The following is a 24,556-nucleotide window of genomic DNA, read 5'->3' as shown; positions in this document are numbered from 1 at the left end:
GCTCTGCTTGAAGGGCCACAGAACAACTACAAAGAGTCAAAAAAGTGGTTTAAAAAATTCCCAGCACATGTGTCAATGCATAAACTGCAGTTAGGGCTTCTGTGCAGGGCCTACCCTCTAGAGCAGGGGTTGGCAAACTGTTCCTGTAAAGAGCCAAATCCTCAATATTTTAGGCTTTGCAGGCCATATGGTCTCTGTCACAACCACTCAATTTTGCCGTTGTATAGCAGAAGCAGCCACAGAAGTGTGGCTGTGTTCCAATAAAACTTTATTTAGAAAGTTTTGATCCCCAGGTCAGTGTTATGTGGTCCATGGACCAGCAACATCAGCATCCCCTGGGAGCTGGCTAGACATAGGGACGTTCAGACCCCTGCTCTGGTGATGTGCTGGGATCCAAGAGCACTCTGCAGTTAGGTCCTCCCAGCATCCAGAATCTTGCATTTGATGGGTGCCCAACATCCTCAAACTCTCTCCCCAACTGCTTTCAAAGAAGGACCTGACAAACTCAACCCACCATCAGGGATAAATAGGTTGTGTTTATATTTATTTATTTATATTTTTTTTAATATGGTGAACACAATGTCTTTATTTTACTTTATGTGGTGCTGAGGATAGAACCCAGTGCCTTATGCATGCTAGGCGAGTGCTCTTCCTCTGAGCCACAACCCCCAATAAAATAAATCAATAAAAACCTGAGGTTGGTGGCTTTCAGCCCTGGCTGCTCATGGCTAGCCGGTGAATATCTTGCAAAATTCCTGATGCCCAGGTACCACGGCAGAGACCCATGCCCTGATCTGGGGTGCATCCTCAGCACCAGATATTTTAAAAGCTTCCCAGGTAAGTCTATAGGGTGGTTAAGAACCTTAAGAACCACTGCCTCAGACCAAAAGGAAAAAAAAATGAGTGCAAGTGTTTTAGAATAAGTAAGCCGGGGAGTTTATTTTTTACCCCTTAGTGGTAAAGAAGGGGCGAAAACAATTCCAGAACCCCTGAAAACAAGCCTACAGGACCCTCCTTGGCCATGGCTGGCTCTGGGAAGATTTCATTATTCTCTGGAAAGATCTAAGACCTCATTTTTATTTCCCTCCATATCTAGTATGGGTCCCTACTAGCAATATGTGTTCTCAATATTGTTAATAATTTGTTAATCAAGAAAAGCACTAAGGGCCGAATAGTCAACCACTCAATTTATCAAAAACAATCCTCAAACAGTTGACCAAGTGTTTCCTGAAGGAGGGTTGTGGTCTATCAGGGAGACAAAGTAAGCACAAATGAAATAAATGGTAGGCTTAGCCATATTTGCTAAATACAACTAGACAGTGGTTTCCATATTTTATAGCACACCATAATCACTAGGGAGGTTTGAAGAACTCCAATGCCTGAGTTGTACCCTATGCCAATAAAATCAGAATGTCTTAGGATGGAAGACAGGAATCAATCTCTTTTAAACCCCTTGTGTGGTTCTAATGTGCAGCAAAATTTGAGAACCACTGTCATAGGGTCCTGCTACTCAATGTGTGGTCCATGGACCACCGAATCAGCATCATCTGGGAGCTGGCTAGAGATGGAGATGTTTGGGCCTCACCCGAGTCCTCCTGAATTGGAACCGGTGTGTTCATCAGATCTGAGATTGCTATTAGCATACACGTGGAAGTGTGAGAAGTGCTGAGTAGGGGGCTATGTTCTGAGAAAGCAAACATTCTAGAATGTTCCAGCAGGGTAATTGGGGAATGTGTCTCAGAAAATGGGGGGAACAACAGAGGTTCTGAGGTATGGGAGAATTAGAGGAGAGAGGCAGTGGGGAGGGTACTTAAGGCAGGATACAGTGCAAGTGGGGAGACTGGTCTTCGTATTTGGTGAGCCAGAAATAGGAAAAGGGACCTTCCTATCAGGGGTTTGTTCTGTTGTTTCACAAAAGTAAAAAATTAAATCATATTTGGTTGCCCAATTAACAAACTGAGGTTTTTGAGGGAAAATGACAGGAAAATAGGCTTGTCCTAATAAACGTGGGGCAACCATTAGAGGGTTGGCAGGAATGGTCAGGGGAGTGGAGAAAGTGACCAGGGCTTTGCCTCTTGGGCAGGTGGAGGAGGACAGAGATGCCTGTCAGTCGAGAGGTGATGAGAGGGAATGGCGCACAGGCGCTGGGACAGTGTCTCTGAGGAGGACAGGCTAGCAAGACCAGCATCCAGCAGGTGGGAAGGCAAGGCAGGGGGCGATGGGCACCCGTGTGTGCAGGTGGCGGCCTGGGGAAGAGGGGCCTCAGGGGCCAACTGCACTGGAGACAGAGTGTCCCGGAGCCTTCCGGACTGTGCAACTGCCTGGAGGGAACTCTGCACTCCCACAGGCAGTTAAAATAAGCTCCTGCTCACGACCCCCAGAAGCTGTCCATGGGAAAACACAAAGGCCCCAAGCAAGTGTGTCCCCAAAGGGCCAGAGAGAGGAAAGGCAAAGCTGTGCAGGAGCCCTGGGATTGTCCAGGCCTGAGTGGGCCACCAACACCCGGAGCGGCCCTCCAGCACGATTCCTTTGTTTCCAGGCCCCTGGAAGTCGAGTCGATTCCCAGTCGAGCTGGAAATGCCGGGAGGTTTTCCCATATTGCATTCGAATGAAACAATAACAGCAGAATGGACGTTACCACAATTGTTTCCACTGAAGTTATTTTGGGGGAGTTTAGGAAGATTGTCTATTCCTAGACGTTTCCTTCACCCGATTCTCTTTATACAAATGCTGAGGGAAGAGGCCAATGTCGCCACCAGTCTGCCTGGCCTGCTCGCAAGCACGTGCACAGCGCCATGTGTAAGGGGTTCCCCGGGGGGGGGGGGCCCAGGAGGTGCTGTGGCTACACGCATGATGCTACTGATGCCCACGTGGAAGCCCTTAGATTCGACGAGCGCCTTCCTGTTTCCAAAGCACCTTGTCATTTACCACCAGGCTTACTCTCATGATGGCCTTCTGAGGTGGCAGCTTGCAGGTGGGAGATTTCATTATCCCCCCCCTAGATATGAGGGACCAGAAATACAGGTACGCAGTCAAGGGCACTCAGCTTGGAAGGGTAGGGCAGGGCAGAAGCCTGCCCTCTAGGCCCTCTCTGTGGTGAGGGCTTTCACTAACTGTTATGGTCCACTCACCGTCGCCAGCCCTATGCCAGGCACCGGGTTATGACGACTCACAGGTGAAGAGGGACTCTGGGCCCTTCTGTACTCCTGGGCCCACTGGAGTCCAGTGTGGCTGTTTTACACGGTGCAGCCTGGGGGAAATATGGCCTCCTAGGCTGGACAGGAAAGTGGGGGTAGACCAGAGAAGCCTGGCCTGACAGGAGCTTGGCTGTCCTGGGCAGACAAGGACAGGTTTGAGTGAATTAGTCAAAGAGCTAGATTTGTCCCCTGTGTAGACCATGGGGAAGATGAGCCCAACACAGGGCAGACTAATTAGGAGGCCCCAGCAATGGTCAGAGACAAGGACTAACTCAGGAATGAGGGAGGCGGCCAGGGACAGAGGAGGAGAGTCTGAACACGGGAGGATACAGTTTACTATCTGGGGTAAAGGACAGGGTCCGGTAGAGACAGGAGACAGCATTGCCTGGGAGAAATTCAGTGGCAAAGACCCCATCCCTGCTCTGGAGGATCCCACCTATCGGACAGAAAAACTAATGAGCGGCACTAGAGGCTGGGTGTGATCAGCTTCAAGAAGACAGAAGTCACAGCTCTGCCACTTTAGGTCTGGACAACAAGGCCAATCCCTTATTTTTAAATGATGTCAGCCCCTTACAGAATGGGGAGTGGGACAAAACCTTAATACCTTAGGGCAGAGGGTCTCACCCCTAGCCACATGGTAGGTTCACTCAGGGAACCCAGGTCACACTGCCCAGAGATCCTGACTTAAGTCTTTGAGGCCAAGCTTCTCAGCCTGGCAGAGTGCTATGCCTGGTGGTAGGACTGAAAGAAGAACTTCTTAGTCACTAACTTTTGGTTCTTCAAATGGCCCTGAGATCTTTGGTTATCCTCTGTGTGTGTGTGAACTGGGGGTTGAGCCCAGGGCCTTGCACGGTCTAGGCAAGTGCTCTATCACTGAGCTCTCTCCCCAGACCCGTGGCCGTCCTTGTTATAGCACAGCAAGGTCCCGGTGGGCCTCCTCGGGCTCCCTCGCCTATGGATTTGACTTGTGGGACAGTCTTATCTTGAACCAATCAGCGTTGCCTCCTCGGGGGATGACCTGCCTGACCTGTGTGGCCAGCCACCAAGGCTGCTGCCCTCTGAGTGTCCTCAAAGGACCTTGCTGAGGGGGTGGTGTATTTCCTTGACCACATCACACGCCAGCCTGCTGGAACAATGTCCCTCTTCGTGCCGCCAGGAAGGCCATATAAAGGAACATCTTCTCTTTGCTTGACAAGCGAATGTTTCTGCTTTGACCTGGAGGGTACCCTGGGAAGCACCATCATAATGCAGAGGGCACAGAGCAGGCTTAGAGGTCACAGGGATGAGAATGAACCGTTCCTAACATTTTTAGTGCGTTTGGAAAATACTTTCATGGGATGTTGGGATTTACTTGGTGTGTGTGTGTGTGTGTGTGTGTGTGTGTGTGTTGAGAGGGGTGCAACAGGGACAACCGTCCATCACATGGGCAGCCCCTGGCCAGCTACGATGGTTACTTTGGGTGGCATTTATGGACCATAGCTGCAAAGTTTCTAAGTATGGCTTCTTGAACTGTCTGCTTTTTGCAGCCAACTCTGCTGAGGGGTTTGCAATGAATTCCTTAAAGTGAATCACAGATTACTGACTTGCATATCAAATATGACTATGTTTCTATAAAAAGAATCTGCTTCTCAGAGGATGCCAGTGGCCAGTTGGGCCCCGTGAGTGAGGTGATCCATTAGGGTCTGTCTGAGTACCCTGAGGAATCTCAGGAATCCCACGGCTCCTCTTCTCCCCTGCAAATCTCCCTTGCACTCAGTCTCTGCTGGACTGGCAGGGCCCTTGGGCGGTGAATGACAACCTCTGACCCATAACAGTCTTGAGATGCCAGCTCATCTGCTCTGGGCCGGGGAGAGCAGAAGCCCTGTGCTCAGAGTAGGAGGCTCTGTCTGGGCTTCAGTTCTGCCAAGTGCAAAGTGACAGGAGCTGTACTAGGTGACCTTAAAAGAGCCTTTCTGGCACAGCACTCTATTACCTTGTGACTCCTTCTTCCTGAGGAAATTGAGCAGGTACCTCACCACGTGGCTGGTAAATAGACCCTGCAAAAGAGAGCTCTCCCCATCTGGCAATGTTCTAAATTCCACTCTGGCCTTCTAGAAAATGAATGAATGGCCCAGGTATTTAGCTCCAACTTCATTTGCTTAAAATGAGAACCAGACGCTGCTCACACAGGCTTTGTCCAACGCTGGGAGATGCCCATTTCTCTCTATAGTCATGGACCGGAATCACTTTTCTGGGGAGGGTGTTACTGGGGACTGAACCCCAGGCCTCACCCATGCTAGGTCGGTGCTCTACCACTGAGCCGCATGCCCAGCCTCGGGAGTCATTCTTGTGACAATTTCAGGCAGAGGCTGTTGTGTGAGTGTGTTGAGAAATTTCGCATGGACTTGCCACACTGTGCCACACTGTGGTGTGGCAGGACTGCTCCTGTGTCACAAGCTCCTGACAAGGAGCTCCCGGCCGGCCTGAGAACACCTTTTGGAGGACGGAGACCACTCCAGGGCAAGGGCCCCCTGGCAATGCAGGGGACCTGGGTGACGTCGCAGCCCCCAAGGAATATTTCATCTTTCTGGATGTCCCTCCATCTCTCTGTGCTCTGGACATAGCACGACTCAGGAGTCAGCCCCAGGGAGCCCCTGGCTTGGTGGCCGGGGCTGTGGTCAGCAGCTTACATGGGCTTGTGGTCCAATGCCAGTGGGGACAGGTGTGCAGAGGCGGAGCAGCTACGTCACTTCCTTTCCTTTCTCCTTTTTTCTAATTTCCTTTCTACACAACATTTCATGGACAGACCCTTTAGTGATGAGTCCTTTACACCTACCTGATGTGGATCCCTAGGAAATTCTAGGACAAATTATTAGGCAGCTGTCCCGTGAGCCTTACATGAGGACCCCATCATTCAGTTTCATCATGCAAGCCACTGCGGGATGTGTGGGAAGAACAGTGCGTTGGGGACACTGGGCCCCAGGTCTGTGGCTGGATTTGCTAAATGGCTTTGGGTCCAGCACTTCCTCATCAAGGACCTGAGTGTCCCTATTTGGAATGATGTGTTGGGACTGGTGTGGAATGGTGACTAGGTGGTCTTCAAGATGCCGTGCCCAGGGAAAAATGTCGCCTCTTTGCTCTACCATCTGACGCAGGCTGCTCCTTGTCCTGGACACTGGGGCCAGGCAGCCAAGTTTCCCGTGTTCTCTTGGGCTGGTCTAGGAACTCGTCCTTGGCATCTCCTACCCCTGAGCCTGTCCTTACCCAAGCCTCTCCTTGCCACCAGCCCTATCCAAGTACCCCCAGCTTTGGCCCACACATCAGGGCCTGAGGCGACAACCTGTTCCTAGGACAGATCCTTGCCAGGGACTGGTTGGAAATGGAACCCTTCCAGGTAATAAGGAAGTTCCCAGAGTCCCTGCCCTTGAGGGCTTTGTGACCCGGCCCCCAGGAGCAGTAGCTAACAGAGCCACGAGCTGACGGGCCCTCGTCCATCAGGGTGAGCTCTTGGGTTATTGCCTCTTTATCACTAGATGCAATGTCCCAGGCCAGAAAGCCTGCCCTGCCTGCCCTGGGGGGCTCCTCGCATATTTAACATTCCCAGAAATGGGCAGGAATTCCCATGTAAAGAGACAGAGCGACCACAAATGGTTCTCCACAAATGGTTTCAGGAACTGCAGAGTGCTGATTATTGAAATGTGAACTGGCAGAAGGCAGGGACACAGTGTACTTTGGATGAGGCCTTCTGGGACCAGGCGACCCCTGGGGGTGGGACGGGGGGTCACATTTCTTAGTAATGCCACAGGGAAGAGATGGAGGAGGAGAGGCCAGCCGCGACCTGGAGCCCTGAAGGCTTCCCAGCAGCTCTCGGAGGCTGGGCTCGCTCACGCGCTCTGGCGCCTTAGCAGCCGCTCCAAGGTCCCGCAGCGGGCTGAATGCCGACCATGTGCACGGCCCCCTCTCAGACATGGTGCTGGAGGATAGCCCTGCCCCCAGGAACCCAGAGGAGGGACCCTCAGGTGGAGCCCTTCCCCCAGAGGGGTCCAGGGCAAAGCTAGGCAGGTGTAAATGGAACCCCAAGGGGGCGAGGGCAGTAGAGCCTTCTCCTTGGGTTTCTGAACACTTGTGGCTCTAGTGGGAGGCCTCTATCAGGTGTGAGTCCTGGGACTTTCCCAGGCCCCTCAGATGCTGGCTGGGGGTTCTCACTCTGCCCACTCTGCCCTGGGTGCTCATTTCCCCGTTGGCAAAGCCAATGTGTGTGTGGGGGAGGGGCAGGGGAGAACCTTCCTAGAGCTCTCTGAACCAGGAAGAAAAGAACCTCCTTCCTGGCATTCAGTTATGTCCCACTGTCCCCTGTATACTCTACTCCAGTGACAACGAATCCAGGGCTTCAGCCACAGGCCAGTTCTCCTGCCTGGATCCCGAGGACAGATCACTTTATCACCAGACTCCCGGGGGACAACATCTGCTCTGTGGCTGCTCCTGACAAGCACTCCAGGCTCAGTCTCGCCCTCTACTCTTCCTGTTATTAGTGCCTAATTTTTAAAAATCAAGCTAAATCAGGCTTTTGACTTCACACGGTGGGTTGGCCACTTGCTTTTATGTCAACTCCCCCTTTCCCAATAATTAAAAAAAAAGTATAAAAGCACAGAGAGCAAGAAAAGAGGTTTCAACAGACTTTGAGAAGTCAGAAAGTGAACAGGAGTGACCAACAATTCAGCAAGGCGGGGACAGGTGCCACCTGAGTGTAGCAGGTGCAGCAGAGAATGTGGCTGAGACTGACATGGCCTGCAGACCTCTGGAGCTCAGGGCCCGGAGACACAGGCACCAGGAAAGCAGGGGCTGGTCCTGGGAGGAGGGGGCAGAACCAGATAGAAGTATGACGATGGGACTTGGCATCCCCTCCCCACCCCACACAGCCATGCAACTAACTGCTAGTCTCCACTCCCAGGCAGAAAGTCCAGGTTTGTTTTGGGGAGAAGCTGAATAAGAGAGGCTGTGGTCTGGGCACCCAGGCACTCCAAACGGAAGAGCAGGGTCAAAACTCATGGGAACTCGGCAGCAGTAAGCACACCTGGTGCCAGATCTTGGTTTCTAAACACCATTCATGCAAACATACCAGGGCTCCTTGGATAACAGTGGGTTCTGGGGCTAGGAACAGAGGAAGTGTCAGATAAGCCCAGAACAGCTCCTTGTGCCAGGAAGTTGGGAAGTGCTTACATAATGGGGACATTTCAGAAATACACAGAAGCCAGTTGGGAGGAGCTACCACTGGTCAGATGTGGGACAATTGAGCATCAGAATAAATAATAACAGCAATGGAGTATAACTCTGAGAATGAAATAAAATCTATGCACTAGAACAAATAAATAGATAAAAAGACCAATAAATGGGAGAGGGAAGATCTTTCTTCTAGTAGAAAATCATAAATGTACATAAAATTAGAGAATCACCAGTTGCTGACCAGCAAATTTGGGGCAACAACCATGAATGAACACCAAAACTCAGGTAAAAGTATTGCCAAAAACAATGGAGGGATATATCCTTGTGAGATACTTCACTACAAAGGGAAAATAATAATTTTATAGTGTTGAGGATTGGAAACTGCTAACTTAACCAGAGGGTCAAGGTCAAGGTTATCGAGTCATTGTGCCTCCTGGTAAGACACAGCAAGGAGACGTGGCCCTTCTAGGACATTCCTTTAAAAAAGTGCCTAAATGAAATCATGAAGAAACATCAGACAAGTCCAAATTGATGGACACTCTACAAAGTAACTAGCTTGTATTCTGCAAAATGTCAAGGTCACCAAGGAGAAAAAGAGACAAGACAGCTAACAGCAAAGTGTGATCTTGGGTTCTAAATCAGAAAACAACAACAAAAAGAAATAACAACCCATAAAAACTTTGTTTATAAAGGATATTAGTGGGACAAATGGCAAAATTTAAATAAAGTCTTAGATTGTCTAATATCTATGCAATCAGTGTTAATTTCTTGACTTTGATAATTAAACTGTGGTCAGGTAAGAGAATGTCTGATTTTAGGAAAACACATTCATGTAAGGGTAAAGTTTCACCATGTCTGCCACTTATTCTTCAAGCCATTATGAAAAAAAAAATGATAAGACAGAATGATACAAAACTCTGTGGAATGTTAACACTGGCTAGACGAGATGGCACATACCTGTAATCCCATGACTGAGGAGGCAGCTTTTCTGCTGCTGTGACTAAAAGATCTGACCAGAACAATTTTAGGAGGAGAAGTTTACTTTGGGGCTCACGGTTTCAGAGGTCTTAGTCCATAGAAGGCCAGCTCCATGCCTTAGGGCTCGAGGTGAGGCAGAACATCATGGTGGAAGAATGTGGTGGAGGGAAGCAGTTCACATGGTGATCAGAAAGCAGAGATAGACTCCACTCTCCAGATATAAAATATATACCCCACAGCCATGCCCCCAGTGAACCACCTCCTCCAGCCACACTCCATTTGCCTCCAGTCACCATTCAGTTAACCCCATCAGACATTAATTCATGGATTAGGGTAAGGCTACAACCCAATCATTCCTCCTCCCAACCTTCTTGTTTGTCTCACACGTGAGCTTTTGGGGGACACCACATCTAAACCATAACAGAGCCTGAGGCAGGAGGTCTCAAGTTCCCTGCTGAAAGACCCTGGATCAAAGTAAAAAATCAAAGGGGCTGGGATGTAGCTCAGTAGTAGAGTACCCCCCAGTTCAATCCCAATCCCCTCCTCCCCATCAAAAAGTTAACACTTGGGGAAAATCTGGGCAAAAGGAAACACAAGAATTCATTGTGCTATGATCGTAATTTCCTGTTAAGTCTATTTTTTTCAAAATAAAAAGAAAAGGAAAGTAGGATTCAATAATGAATCTAAATGTTTAACTAGAATGTGACATATGGGCACTTACTGCACAATGACTCTTTGGTCACTGTCACATCGCTTGCACAAGGGTGCTACTCTGCAGGGTTGAGGTGTGTGGTAGGCTATGCTATCTAGGTTCAAGGTCGTACAACAATGAAGTGGCCTAATGACAAGCTCCTCAGCCCACGAGCCTGTCACTGAGCGATCAGTGCCTGTAGGGAGGATGGTGGTGTGAAGGCAACATCCTCATGTAGCGCAATAAAGAAATCAGCATATCTTATGCAAAATTGATGAACGTAAAAAGAGTAGGATAAGAACATTACAGTAGATATCAGAAACCCACTTTAGAAATATGTTTGTGCCACCAGAAAAAAACCAATGAAATAAGTGGAAAGTAGTTAGGGTTGAGGAGTGGAGCTGGAAGAAAGGGGACAGACAGCTGCCATATTCTGTTTTAGACCCTTTAGAATTATTTAACTTTTGCAAACTACAAGCACGTGCCATGATGGAAAAATGCGTAGACAGATCTCAGTCTTTGGACCCATCTCCTCGTGGAGGCAGGAGCTCTCCCCAGCGCAACCCCTCTTTTCCGTCCTCTGAATCCCATCTGAACCGATGGCACCCACTGTACCAAGGAATTGGAGATGAGTGTGGTTTAGGCAGAGACCCAGCTGTAGGAGGTGGAAGTGGATGAACACGATCACCTCAGCGATGTCGCAGAGCCACAGTTGCTTCAGCCCTCCTGACACCTCAGCACCCACGTGTAGCAGACACCACGCAGGTCCATGCCCCAGTGGCCACCCAACGTAGGTGCCACATCGTGGCCATAGACCTTGGCCTCATGGAACCACAGGGTCCCAGTGAGCACCCGGGAGTCTGGGCCCTGAACCTCAGAGTTGGCGACCCTTTGTCTCGGCAGGGTGTGAGGTCCCCACACTGGCAGCCCTCTGAGAACTGAAGGACATGGTCTGTAGGTGACCAGTGGCTGGTGACATTGGAGCTGCCACCATAATGAATGCACGCCTGGAGGTTTGTGGGAGGGAGCGGGCTGCATCACGCCAGACAGAAGGTCTCCTGGGGGTTGGGGACCCAAAGGAAAAATGAGCCTTTGAAGAGCACAAGAATACAAACGATGCCTTATCGCCAGACAGATCTTCCAACGAGAAGCGTCCCAAGAGTGGGCAAGGAGCATCCAAGTTGGCCCTTGAAGGACGGGGGAGCCTTCGCTCCTGTTCACAGTGGGAAGGTGAGGCTCAGGGCCAGGAGAGGGCTCCCTGCCTCTGGGCTCACTGCGCAAAAACCTCGACCACCGAACCTCAGGGAGAAAGGCCAGCAGTGTCTTCCAGGCACGGCCATGATGTCCTGTGTTTCCACAGTGAGGTCCCGGGCCTGCAGCTGCACTTCTGTTATTATTCGTGGAACCTTAATATCGACTTGTGACGCCCCCTGTGCAGACAGAGCTTTGAGTCCACTGTTTTAGTCCCAGGCCAGCTGCTTGCCACCCAGTGTGCTTCAGGGTCACTGCTGACAGGTTCTGACCACCAGCCACTGCAGGACGTGAAGCTCCATAATGCCCAGGCCAGCACTCTCTTCCACCGAGAGGCCAAGGTTGCCCCACACCTCCACCAGGGGCTGCTCTGACCATGGGAACCGTGTGGCTGAGGTTTTCTACCTTGACTGCACAAAGGTAATGAGCCTCCCAGGAACTCTAACTGGCTGTGGTCCACCCAGGGCTTGGGGGCCCAGAGGTCATTTGGGGCACACAGTCCCCCAACCCCTAAGCCTTTTCAAATCCTTGTTCTGGGTGGCCAAAAAGAGCCAGATTCTTTGTCCTTCACTTGAGCAAAGTGATGGTAAAAACCGCCCAGCCAAGTGGGCTGGGGACGTGGCTCAGTGGCTGAACACTTCCTAGCACATGTGGACCCGGGTCTGACACCTAGCAACGCAAACAGACAACAGTAAACACCCCGCCTCAGCAAACATCCCATTTCAGCCTCGACAGAAGGGGACAGGGAAAGGCGACGTCAATGACTCACTAAAGTTACCAACGACGAGTGATTAAAAGCCAATTGCCGCAAGCAGGTCCTAAAGCCATGTTCCCTTCTGCAGATGAGGCTGCAGGTGTACCTCGGCGGAGCCCTTGCCTAGTGTCCCTGAGGCCCTGGGTTCCAGCCCAGCACTAAAAAATTCAACTGAAGCTCAGAGTCAGTGGGGGTGGGGGGTTGTTAAAATGCAGATCCCTGGGCCACCCATGGCTACTATGAAGTGGGACTCAAGGACATGCGTTTCTGGACAGTTCTGATGCTGTTAGCGGACACGGCTGGAGACCACGCTTTGAGAAACTGTTGCAGAGATGAATAAGGGATGTCGGGGTACACACTGACGGTGGAGGGGCAGCCCTGCTCCAGGTATACAGTAAGTGCTGCAGGGATCCAGGAGGAAAGTCCAGGGTTTTCTGCAAGCCCTAAGGGACGTGTGAATAATTTTTAAGCAGGGCCATAAAAAGTGTGGTTAATCTTTTTTTTTTTTTTTAACCTTTCCAGGTCTGTTTCCTTGTCTTTCTAATGGGGCAGTGGGCAGAGGTTCTAGGCCTTTCCTGGCCCTGGCTTGCTATTATTCCCTGAGGCTCGGGGAGAGGGTAGCTCCATCTAGCCAGGGGCCTTGCCCTGCTGGCAGCCCCTCCAAAGCACAGGGACCCAGCAGCCGTTCACGCATGCTGGGTGGTCATCTGCCAGCTCCAGAACCAGCCTGAGCAGTGGAGGTAGCGGTGCTGGAGGTATCGCACACGCTGCTGATCTCTCCTGGGCCCGACACCCCCGGCCCCCCTTTGGCTGTGCGAGGCGGCGAGGCCTGGGATTGTGCAGGAGCTCACAATGGAAGGAAGAGGGTGTAGGAGGGAGGTCCCTGGGCTGACCCTGGTATTGTTCTTGGGCCAGAAGAAAGCTTCCTCCGGCCGGGCCGCTGCAATGCTAGAAAAAAACCTTGTCCAACCAGTGAGAGTCCGTGTTCTGGGGGGGCCGCCTGCCGGCAGCCGGCCTGGGAGCCGGGGCCCATTCACAAATGCCTGCAGGAGAGCACGTAGCCCTGTCCGCCCCCACCACCACTCCCAGTGACAGAAGCCGGGGTGACCGAAAATAACCAGGCTTCTCCGCCCCCAACCTCACTGCTGCCAGAAAGGAGAACAGGACCAGAAACGGCCCACTGGCTAATAAAGGAAGAAAGGCTGCTTCACACCCTCAGCAACACCTTCCTCTTCCCCCAGCCTTGGCGGCTCTGTCTGCTGCCAAAGCACAGTGGGCAGGTGCTGGACCAGTGTGCAACCCTGCTAACCAGGACTGGCCCAAATCAACGGTGGCATCACCAAAATGGCAGATGAGGCCAGCCCCTTGAAGGTGCTGCAGGGCAGGGGCAGTAAGGTTGCAGGTGGGTGACACTGCTCACCTCGGGCTGCTGGAGTGGGCAGGAGGTGGCCCACTCTGAGCATCGTAGACAGGGCTGCCTGGGCCATCCTGGGACCTGCTCACGGCGCTGTGTGCCTGGCACCTCTGCTGGCACTTCTTCCCAAGCTGGGCTCATTCCCCCTGCAGGGGGTGGGGTATTTCTGGGTGATGTCCTTGGCCCAGCTGTGGCCTGAGGCCTTGAAGGAAGCAGTCCTCCATCTGTCCTCCTCGGGCCTGCTGTCCCCCAAGTGCTTTCTGTCCCATGCTGAACCCAAGGCTGTCCCCGTCTGACTGATGGGGCCCTCTGGCACTCAGCAAGGGATTCTGGGTATGGTCTAGCCCAAAGCAGGGCATGGACCAGGTGTCCTACCCACTAGAGAAAGTCCTGATCTGTCTCTAACAAACCTTTTCTCTGGCCACTGTGGGGAGGCGTGCAGAATCCCAGGAATTCCCTTTGGTGGCCAGGAGGGGGACAGGGTAGACCTCAGCCTTTGGTTTCCCAAACCTTAGACTGTACATGTCCCTGCTCAGAACATCCAGCTGGGTTCCTATTTGGTTAGATCCCAAGGCTTTCCGGACCCACCTTCCAAGGACCCACCAGGAAAGAGGAAGGGGTGAGTGGAAGGAGTCCCCAGACACAGACTGATGGCAGACACATGTCTTCCTGGTAGACCTCAGTCTCAGAGGGAGCTGCAGGAAGCCATCAGTCTCTGCTCAAGGAAGGACCTATTGGGTGGTTCCTCAACCATCCTGCTCACCGTTCTGTGCTGGTGTCCTATTGTAATGGTGCCATTTAAGGAGGCCCTCTGCATTTGTAGTGTGTTTTTAGCTTACACATGACCGTCACATCATGCTCTGGCTTGTACCTTGACCCTTAGCACAGTTTGGCAATGCAATTCAAAAAAGTTAAGTGATTCCCACTTAGTTGAAGAAACGAAAGCCCAGAGTGAATTATTTGGGATGAATTACATGAGTAGAGAGAAGAACTCTTGGATGACTACTGTGAATTAACTTTAGGATTAACTTTGCCACTTGGTTGAACTCTCAGGGCTCTGGTCTGTTTATATTCTAGATCAGTGTTTGGCAATCCTTTTCTGTAAAGGGCCAGAAGTAAATATTTTAGGCTTTCCAGGAGACAGGCTCTGTGACGCAGCTACTCAGCTCTGCCACTGCAGCGCAAATGCGGTGTGGCCCCTGGGCAAATGTGTGTCAATAAATCTTTATTTGCAAAAAAGTAGCTGGAAGGCTGGACTTGGCATGTGAAGCCCAGTTTGTCAACCCCTAAGACTCCAGCCCTGTTCTGGATCATCGAGGCTATCATGTAAGGGAGTCCGACTTCCCTGGATCCCTAGGAGCCAACCCAGAAAGCGGTTCTGACCTCTGATCCTGGCATCCTACCCCTTGGAGGTGGGAGGGGAAGACCTGCGTGGGAACCCGTCCAGAATCAGTCAGTAGCCTCTTCCCAAGAGACCTTCCTGGTTGTCACCAGCAAAAGTCTTCACACACACACCCCTGCCCCAAATAATCACTTCTATAAAAAAAAGACAAGCAACAAAAATAACAATAGGTCTGTCTGGAGGAGCACGTTGCCCATTCCCAACGGGCCCTGCTACCTGGAGGCCTCAGACAGGAAACCCCGGAGTGAAGAACTTCTGGTCTCCTTTATTGTATGGCCGCCTATTTTTGTCCTGAGGAGGAAGCACTCGTGGGAGGGGCGGTGAGAGGCAGAGGGGTCTCCTAGGTGTGCGGTCCTCTTTGATGGCCCATGTGAGGCCTTGGGTCAGGAGGGTTGGGGGTGGTGCTTGTAAACCTGTCTGATTAGAAATAATAAAAATCATATTTCTTCCTCTTTCAAAGCTGTCAGTGGGGGCTTTTCGTTCTGCTTTCTTTTTCTGTCTTTATCACCTTCAGAAGTAGAAAAGACAAGCTATGCATTTTCTGGCTCATACTTATTAAGGAAATGGCATGTCTCCTAACTTGCCGTATGCGTGATTGGTGTCACTTAGAATTAGAAAAGAGTTTTCCAGGGCCTCTTCCTCCTCATCCTCCCTGTTTATACAGAGCAGCCGGACCACCTGAATTCCAGTCTTGGCTCCCCACTTCTAAGCTTTATGCTCGGGGTGAGGGACTTGATCTCAGTTCTTCAGTTTGTGACGTGGCAGCCGGATGAACGCCTCGCAGTTGTGAGTTCAGACGCAGCGCAGGCAGCTGTGGTGCTCAGACGGGGCTCTGTCGTGTCCTCTGTGGCAGAGGCACACGTTCTGGATCAGGGTACGGGGTGAAAGACCCTCTGCAGGAGCAGGTCAGGGCTCATTCAGCCATTCAACCAATCTTTCACGAGCCCCTGGATGTGCCCATGGGAAACATGTTCTAGTGGGAGAAGAGGGGACACTAAATAAAGAACGTGTGTGTCGGGCACTGTGGGGACAAAAAGATAAAGAGGGGGCAGGGTATCTGGGGATGGAGTGTTCACACGGCTTCCTGAGAAGGTGACATTTGACCAAAGACATCATGTCTGTAAAATGTGGCCAAGAGCATGTTGTATGTGGTGCATGGAACACAGAGAGAGGAAGTGAGATAAGAAAAAGCAAGTACCTTCATGGTTCCTGGACACAGAAAGCGCTCAGCGAACGCTGGTGAGGGTGGGTGTGATTGTGTTATGGTCATGGCTGGATTCTCACTTGGGGAAGTTAGGAGATGCAGGGTGTCTGCTCACGGGACCTGCGTTTCAATCAGCCCATCAGCAGTGCCCCTGGTCAGTAGTGGTGGACTGAATGAATGAGGTCAGACCGCCCCTTCATGGTGACTGCAAACAGCACCTGGAGGAGCAGGGCCCGGGGTGCAAGGTGGGGCCGTGCTGACATGACTCTTCCTAGGTGTTTCAGGATTATCCTTGTGCCTGTGCGTTAGCATATCCTGGAAGTTTCCAGAAGAGTTGGCAACAGCCCTGACATAGCTCTAGGGAACAATAAAGTCACTGCTTCCCATCCGGAGGGCTGGGAACCTGGCTACAGCTGCTCCACTTGCAGCGTCTATGCTGCGTGGGGCGACAGGACCACCATCCCCGAGGTGACAGAGCAGCAGCGCCACCTACAGGAGGAATGAGGCAGCTCTCGCGTCTGCCACCATTTTTACTCCAGAGCACGGGAGGTGGGGGGAATCCTGGTTACCATTTTCATCTTGAAAGCTCCTTTGCCTCTCATGTTCCTTAGTATCTGTGTGTACAGAATGTCCACTGTCTTAGTCTGAGGCCAACAGGGGAAGGCCAAGTGGCCCTGGATCCCTCCCTTGGCTGCCTCTTCTCCTTTCTCTGGGGCCTATGTGAACATACTCTCATAAGGTCAGGAAGCCACTTGACTTTCTTCTGGGCCCCTCCATAGGGAGTGCCTTGAGCACATCCACGAGGCCAGACATCCAGCTAGACAGAGTTGTGCTCGATTAGTGTGTACGCCAGGCCCACTTCACAAAGCAGATATTGTTCTCCTAAACTAGCTCAGTAACTTGAGGTCAGAGAATGGGCCTTACCCAGGCAGAGTGAGCTAATAATTAATTGCCAACAGACACAGAATTGAGCTTCAAAATTTCAAAACAGAAAGGCAAAAGCAGACGTGAGTCGGGCTGTGTAGTTCCTATCATCAGACAAAAAAGAGCAGACATATGCTGCCTAAAGAGAATTCAAGGAAAATGATCAAGATAAGCTCTAATAGGAAGCCTTGGGCAAGATACTGGATGATCCGACAATGTCTTTCAACTGGGCTTCTGTATAAGACACAAAACCACCCAGGGCAGTGTGTGGAGTCAGGGGGTAGCATTTTTGCAGGGCCTAGAGGCCCTGTGTGCAGGGACATTCTAGGGAGAGAAGGAATGACATGCCTGCCGATGGCTCTCTAGTGACATCATGCTAAGGAGGCTGAGGGAGCGCAGGGCAAGGTGGAGTTCACAGGTCCAAGGGGAAATTGCTCCTCAAGTCACCACATCTCCAAGAAGAAGCCAGGCTGGGGCTCAGAAGGGCCACCACCTGCTCCAGAGGTGAGGCAAGGAATGTACCAAGGAGATCAGAATCTATTCAGCCTCCACCCTGGCTTCACATTGAACTCCGTCAGTTTGCCTTGGCTTGGATTATGGCGTCCATCTCTCGCTCTCAGGATGGCCTCCAGGCCCTGATCTTCTGAGGACAGAAGCCAATACTTCCAACCCCCCAAGCCCCACACCAGTGGCTGTCTGCCCTGCAGGCTCAGGGGCAGCTGTGGGGTATGGGCGATGAGACATGTACCCCTACTCCATGGGAAGGCAGCCCCCTTGTCCATGCAGCTGTGCTCCTGGGAGTAGCCACATGTTGCCCCGGGTCCTGGGCAGGAGAGGGGCTCAGAGGAATGTCAGGCCTCTGAACAGTGGGGAACATTTTGACCTGGGTGTGCCTCCCCCTTCACCTCCTCATTCTCTTCCTTGTTGTGCCAAGGGAAGGCCTGAGCATTGAGTGGAGTCATTTTGGGGACAATTTGCACACTGGGCACTCATAAGGATGCAGGTGGGCAAGGACACCTCTGGCTGCTGGAGACCGGACTTCTCATCGTGGATGCTGGACTGTGGAGCCTGCCGTGATGCGTTGGTGCCCTCTAGTGGGGGCCGGCCGCCATGCAGCCTCCTGTCCTGTTAACAACCCCAGCATCTGCGTGCTCCCTGGAGCTGGGTTAGGAGTGGTGGGCTGGGAGTGCGCCATCATTGCCACCTGGCAAGCAGGCCAACCCCCGCCCCCTGCCACTCAAATGCAGTCCACAATGGTTATGCCCAAAACGTGGGTGAGACCTGCACCATGGATGGCACGTACGCTCACAGGGTTCCCCAGGACCCCAGTCTCAGCCCAGTTGTTCGTCTCAGCTTCTGCCCTGCCTTTTGGTCTCACCCACGGGAACCATGACTGACCCTGAATCCACATCGCCTCCTGCTGCTCTCCCCTGATCAGGGCCCTCAGGGAGCAATGCCAATCTCAATTCACCTGCAGCTGCACAGGGAGGCAGACCGCTGGCCTAGACACCACCACTATGACACACCAGCCCTCACTAACCAGCTAGATGCCTCCTGTGGGTGGGAGACCATTCCCGGCAGCTGCAGCTCACAGTGGCACAAGTGTGATCCCTGGACAGGGACATTTATCTGCCTTGCTGCCCCGGGGCCAGGGCAAGCTCCGAGGGCCTGAGCCCAGCAGCTCCAGCAATGACAGTCCCTGAGGTGAGCACCGTGGTGATTGATACTTGACCTTGAATTCATTTCTCACCGTGGAAACACAGCCAGATGGGACAATCAGGGATAGGGCCCTGTGCTTTAGCTAAAAGGGGGTTTGGACAGATATCCAGATGTCAGCATCTGACCCCAATGAAGGCACCACTTCCTAGGACCACACACTACTCCTAGGAGCCCCGTGTGCAACTCCCACTGAGAGATAAGTTAGAGCTCCCAGGAGACCTACCACCAGCATTAAGCCCAGGGACCACTGGGGACTTTTCACTCCAGCCCCAGGCTTCAGTGATGGCAGTTGTTTGGGGGAGGAAGGAGGATCATGTAGGAAGAGGACTTCACAGGGCCTCTGACCTGGACAAGGCACAGCATCTGCTCAGGTACTGATAGCCTCAACAGAGCAGCATGGATGTCCATATCCAGGTCTCATTTCCTCCCCTGGACCATGCCCTCATGGGGAGCTCTGTCTTGTGCAATTCTCTCTCTACAAGGCTTGAGCAAAGCACTCGCCTGCAAAGACTAGCTAAGTGAGCAAGCGGAGGAAAGAGGGAGATTCAGCAGAAACATCTGCTGCCCCCCCCCCCCGGACAGTCGTGTGACCTCCACTCCTGCAGCCCTCCACAGTTGGGCGTGGCATGTGACTAACTGTCCAGTAGGCTATGATTGAAACTGACACCTCTGGGCCCAAGCATGTAAGACCCCAAGCAAGACCCTCCAGCTCACTCTTTGCCCCCGCCAGGCTCCCTGGATGCCATGGTCGAGTGACAGGGCCACAGATGGAATCCAGCTGGATCCTTGAGGCCCCAAGGAAAGGCCCTAAAGAATGGTCAGACCTTCAGGATTTCAGGAAGATAGAAATAAAAGTCTGCATGAAGCCAGTGAGATTTGTTTAACATGGTGGTCTACAGTATCCTAACACAGGAGACGAGGGGAAAATCTTGTCAAAGAAGAAGTATCACAGAAACCTCAGCAACAAAAGCAGAGCCAGCTGGATGTCAAAGTTGTGCTGGAAAACAGCAAGAGAAACCCGCAGGCAGAGGGATGGACCCAATGCAGGAGACAGAACTCCTCTCTCTCCTCTCTCTCTCGCTCTCTCTCTGTCTCACCCACCAGACAGATTCTAAGATGCACCTAGGAGGATACTTTGAACTGTATCCATTCAAGAAGGCATGTGCTGGGGTTTCAAAGATGAGTGACATGTGGCCCTGGCCCTCAGGTGGGCCAACAAGGGACCTTCCCTCAGGAAGCCTGAAAACCGAGCAGCTGTGACATGACAGAAGCCATCACATAGGAGAGGGAATGGGGAGTCTGGGGAACTCAGCAGATGGACACCCAGACTCTACCTGTGCATCTGAGAGGGCCTCACAGAGTGGCCGGGGCCAGGACGAGGAGCCCACCAGGCAGAGCGGATGAGCTGGATTCCAGGCAGAGGGAACCGCACTGAGACAGCAAAGACGGTGAAGGAACAAGACATGTGGGGGGCCAGGGGTGGGGCCAGGCAGGTGTCCCGGGTTGAGTCGCAAAGCCTCCTGTCTGCTGAAGAGTTTCAACAAGGACAGAAAGGGCCAGAGATGGGGGTCTGGGACTCTATGGGGTCAGGAGATTTGGGGGACAGAACAGGGATGGACAGAGCTGAAGGACAGACTCTCGTGGCTCTCTTCCTCTGAGGGGAGGAAGTGGAGGGCGGGTGGGCAGTGAGCGCAGGTCACACCACTCCGTCTCCTCTTTCCTTCTTGCCTCCAGGTAGAAGGTGGGGGAGCAAACCCTGACTTCTGCCTGGGAGAGACTCAGGAGCTTGCTCATCCCTGCCCAGGCCCAGGACTCCTACAGAAGGGCTGGGGGACACTCAGAAAGGCCATCCCAACGTGCTTTTCTAGAACCTGAAATTTTGCTCAGAGAGCTGTGTTTTGGGATGGAGAGACCTGTCACCTTCATCCTAGTGGGGCCCACATGAAATGCCAACGCCTCCAAGGGGTGGTCCAGCCATGAGCAGGATCAGTTGGCAACTCCTGCTTAGTTGGAATTTCCCATAATGCTTTAAAGATACAGATTTCTGGGTATGATCCAGTGGGCGTGGCCACCAGCCTCTAGGCTGGCCCCAGGGATCCTGGCTTCCAGGTGTGCACGCCTCGGGGTGGACCTGCCCATGCCACCACGCCTGTGCCTGGCAAACACCTCCTCTGGGAAGAGGCCTTCCCTTCTGGGCGGACGCTCGCTCCCTCACCCCTTCTCTCCCATCCTGTGCTCTGGGGAAAGCAGCTGCTCTGCTACAAGGCCCCTGTGGCAAGAAACAGGCCTCCAGGCCTCAGCACGGGACACAGCCACCACGGGAGGGAACCTCCAGCCCAGGCAAGCCTTCTGATGACCACAGCCTTGGCCATCAGCCTCGCAAGGGAGGGACCCTGGCCCAGGACCACCAGCTGAGCTGCTCCCCAAATAATAAAGCAACCAAGTTTTGAGCAATTTGTTATGCAGCAAGAGACGACGAGTGCAGTGGGTCCCCGGTGAATCCCAGGCAGCAGAGGGCCTCAAAGCTTCCCAGGAAATCCCGGTGGCCTCAGCCCAGTGCCACAGCTGTAGGGACCTGTCTGCTGATGTTTTTCTGAACGTTTCATGAAAATCCTTGGTGTGTGTGTGCCTCTGTGTGTGTGTGTGTGTGATGTTGTGTGTGTGGTACACATGTATGTGTACATATAGCATGTGGTATACATCCAATATGCGTGTCCGTGTGTGGTTGTGTATGTGTGTGCATATGTGTGCCTGCGTGTGGTATGTGGCGTGTCTATGGTGTGTGCGTGTTGGGTTGTGCGTGTGTGAAGGTCAAAGCCCTTCCACTCTGTGCTACAGACTGAAGACGGAGACGAGGACAATGACCTCCTCTCCCAGCAGCCTCAAGAGCTGAGCATCACGCATGGGCCCTGGAGCACCAAGGGTGCTTGCTGATTTACTGCTCTTGAATGAAGAAAAACCCCCAGAATATGGAGGCTCAGAGAGACCTCCAGCTAATAATTTTCAAAATTGATTTAGCAGAAGAACCATCTCTGCAAGTGAAAGCGCTCGCGGACTCCTGGTTTTTGTGAGCCGGAAGGGGGCCCTCCAGACTCCCCCCCACTCCCCATCACAGCCACCATGGCCTCCAGACCCTCATCCGGCCCAACTGCATCTTCTGGAGGAATAGACCAAGGCCCACCTGGGAGTCTGATTCCCTGGACCCTGGTCCAACTTCTCTGGGCTGCCTTGGATGTCACACAGGAAGAGAGTCACACGTGGCCTTGGTGGCTGTGTGTGGCAACTGTGTGGTTCATTATCCAACCTGCCCCTAGCAGAAATGCCCCTCTTCACCAGAAACATCCACAGGGAGGGGGGTGGGGGTGAGAATTGCTCCCTCCTCCCACCTCCTAACAAAGAGGGCCCCATAGAGGTGGGGGCTTGCTTCACAGTGCTGAGTCCTGAGAATAACAACAGCAGGTGCCTATTATATGCATGCATTGATGAGGGGCATCGTGTGAATCTCGAGCTTGGCCTTCCCAGTCATCTGATGGAGTAGCAAGGTTATCATCTCGTCTTACACAGGAGGAAGCGGAGGCAGAATAAAGATGAGGAATGAGCCCAAGACTCCCTGACTGGTCGTTGGTGGCCATATTTCATCTGGGTCAAGGACTCAGTGTGTGGCCTGCACCTTGCTGCTTCTCGCCTGGCCAGTGGCCAGCTCTCCTTTCCCTTCTGCCCTCTAGTCTGCTTCCTGGAGGGGCAGGACACAGTCACCCAACAGGAGCAGGTAGTCAGACCTGTTTCTCTTCTGGCCCTGATGCTCCCAGGCCTCTGGCTCAGAGGCCACCTGCACACCGCCCCCGGGGCAGAAGGCACCTGGTTCTTCACCTAGACGTGCTTTTCCAAATTTATGTGTCCTATCAGTAACAAGTGCTGCAGGCATTTAGAGCAGGAGTGAGAAAGTAGTCACTTGGAGCATTTGGCCCTGTCACCCTTAGAGCCATGGCTGCTTTACGTTAGCAGTGACGATTAATCTAGACCCTGTGCTGACACCGCCCTCACTCACACACCATGCTGTTGCTGTCCCCTCCCCAAATGCACAGGAAAGTACGGGAATCTCCCTGCGTTCCCTATTAATGCCTCACCAGGTGTGCTCCTCGCTGCCTCCCTGCATCTACACACCACCCTGTGACCTTTTTCTAAACCAACTGCAGAAATGAGGCCCCGACCCTTCAAAGATTCTAGCACGTATTTCTCAAAAACAAGGACACTTGCCTACATGATCGTCACACAGCCACTAGGTCAGGAGACTGTCCTGCAAGTGAAACCACCCTCCGGCTCACAGACCCCATTCCCATCCTCTGTCCCAGCACAATCTCGACTCCCCCCTCTGTCCAGGACTTCAGCAAGGGGCACGCGATGCATTTAGTCATCCACCTCTCCAGGCTCCCACGGCCGGGAAGACTTCCTCAGCCTTGTCCTGCCCTTCACGTCCAGGCAGCCTTAGAGTCCTGTTTCCTCAGGAGCACACCCAGGCTGTGCTTTCTTGGAAGAAAACGTCTCAGAAACGATGTTGTGTTTTCTCAGTGCAGTGCCTCAGAGCACAGGCACCCACCAATCCCACCACTGAAAGTGTTAACCCTGACCACCTGGCCAAGTGGGAGCCTCCAGGTCTCTCCACCACAAAGTCACCACATGTCCTTTGTATTGAGGTGACCACTGTGTGTGACCCAGTCCACTGTACAAAGAGAGTCTAGCATTCACTATGCAGGGAGAGGGGTCCAAGCAGAGCTGGTGGTCTCACTGCACTCCAGGGAGCCCAAGGAACTAGAATTTCCCAGGCAGAGTACCAGAGAGGAGAGAGCCGTACAGAAGGAGAAATCCAGAAGATGCAGGCCCTCGAGACTTCGGCTGAGTATAAATTTGTGTGTGTGTCTGCTTCCAAGGCCCAAAGAAATGGAACCAGTCTGTGCTCCTCCAGTCAGGGCAAAAAACACCCCCTAAGCCACAGGGCATCAGGCAGCCATCTCAGAAGGGCCCTTTGACTCTGCAGTGGTGCAAAGTTGGCCCTAAACTAGTCTTTCTTCCCTGACCAGCTTAAAAGTAAGCCCTAAGAGGATCAGACTGCATCGGAGTAACTTAACTGTTCCAGAATAAAGCCCCGAATATTTAAAGGACTACCAACCAACCCACAAACTACCAAACTTAATACCCAACAAGGTTAAGCTCCTAAGATCTGGCATCTCATATAAAATTATCAGACCTTCAAAGAAAACTATGCTCCCCAACCAGGAGGGGAAAAAAAATCAATTAATAGAAACCGACTGAAATGACACAGATGATAGAATGAGCAGAGAAGGACATTACAGCAGCTGTGAGACACGGGTCCCCGGTGCTCGCCAAAGACAGGACAAGCCATGAGAAACGGAAGGGATGAGAAAAGGTCTGTGGGGACCGTCCAGAGATGAAAAATAAGGATCTAAAGTGAGCAGCACGTTGGATGGGGTCAACAGTAGATTGGACACCGAAAGAAAAGACGCGTGAACTTGAAGACTCAGCCAGAGGAACTATCCACAATTAAAGTACCAGAAATAACCCGAGCTTTGGTGACACCAAGAAGACAGGAAGAAGCAGGGCGGACACACAGTCGGAGCCCCAGGCTGGGGACGGAGGAGCAGTGATGGATGAAGAACTTCCAAATTCAACAGAACTACAAGCCTCCAGGTCTTTAAAAAAACAAATCAATAAACCCCCAAGAGGGGATGAAAAGAGCAGAGCCCACACCAGGCCCCTCAGGAGTGAAGCACGGCCTCAGGGGTGACTCACTGCCAGGGCCCA

General features: G+C 52.4%; 1 protein-coding gene across 8 annotated transcripts in view; it reads right to left on the bottom strand.

Annotated features, from left to right (window-relative positions):
* The window catches only part of Ctif (cap binding complex dependent translation initiation factor), a 268,365-nt gene that overhangs the window by 151,989 nt on the left and 91,820 nt on the right, over positions 1–24,556 (bottom strand). The window lies entirely within an intron of this gene.

The sequence above is a fragment of the Marmota monax genome, unplaced genomic scaffold, assembly GCF_021218885.2.
Source record: "Marmota monax isolate L192 unplaced genomic scaffold, Marmota_monax_Labrador192_F-V1.1 WCK01_AAM20220418_F8-fsc00031, whole genome shotgun sequence".
In the NCBI taxonomy this organism is placed as follows: Eukaryota; Metazoa; Chordata; class Mammalia; order Rodentia; family Sciuridae; genus Marmota; species Marmota monax.
This window is presented reverse-complemented; position numbering and strand designations above follow the sequence as displayed.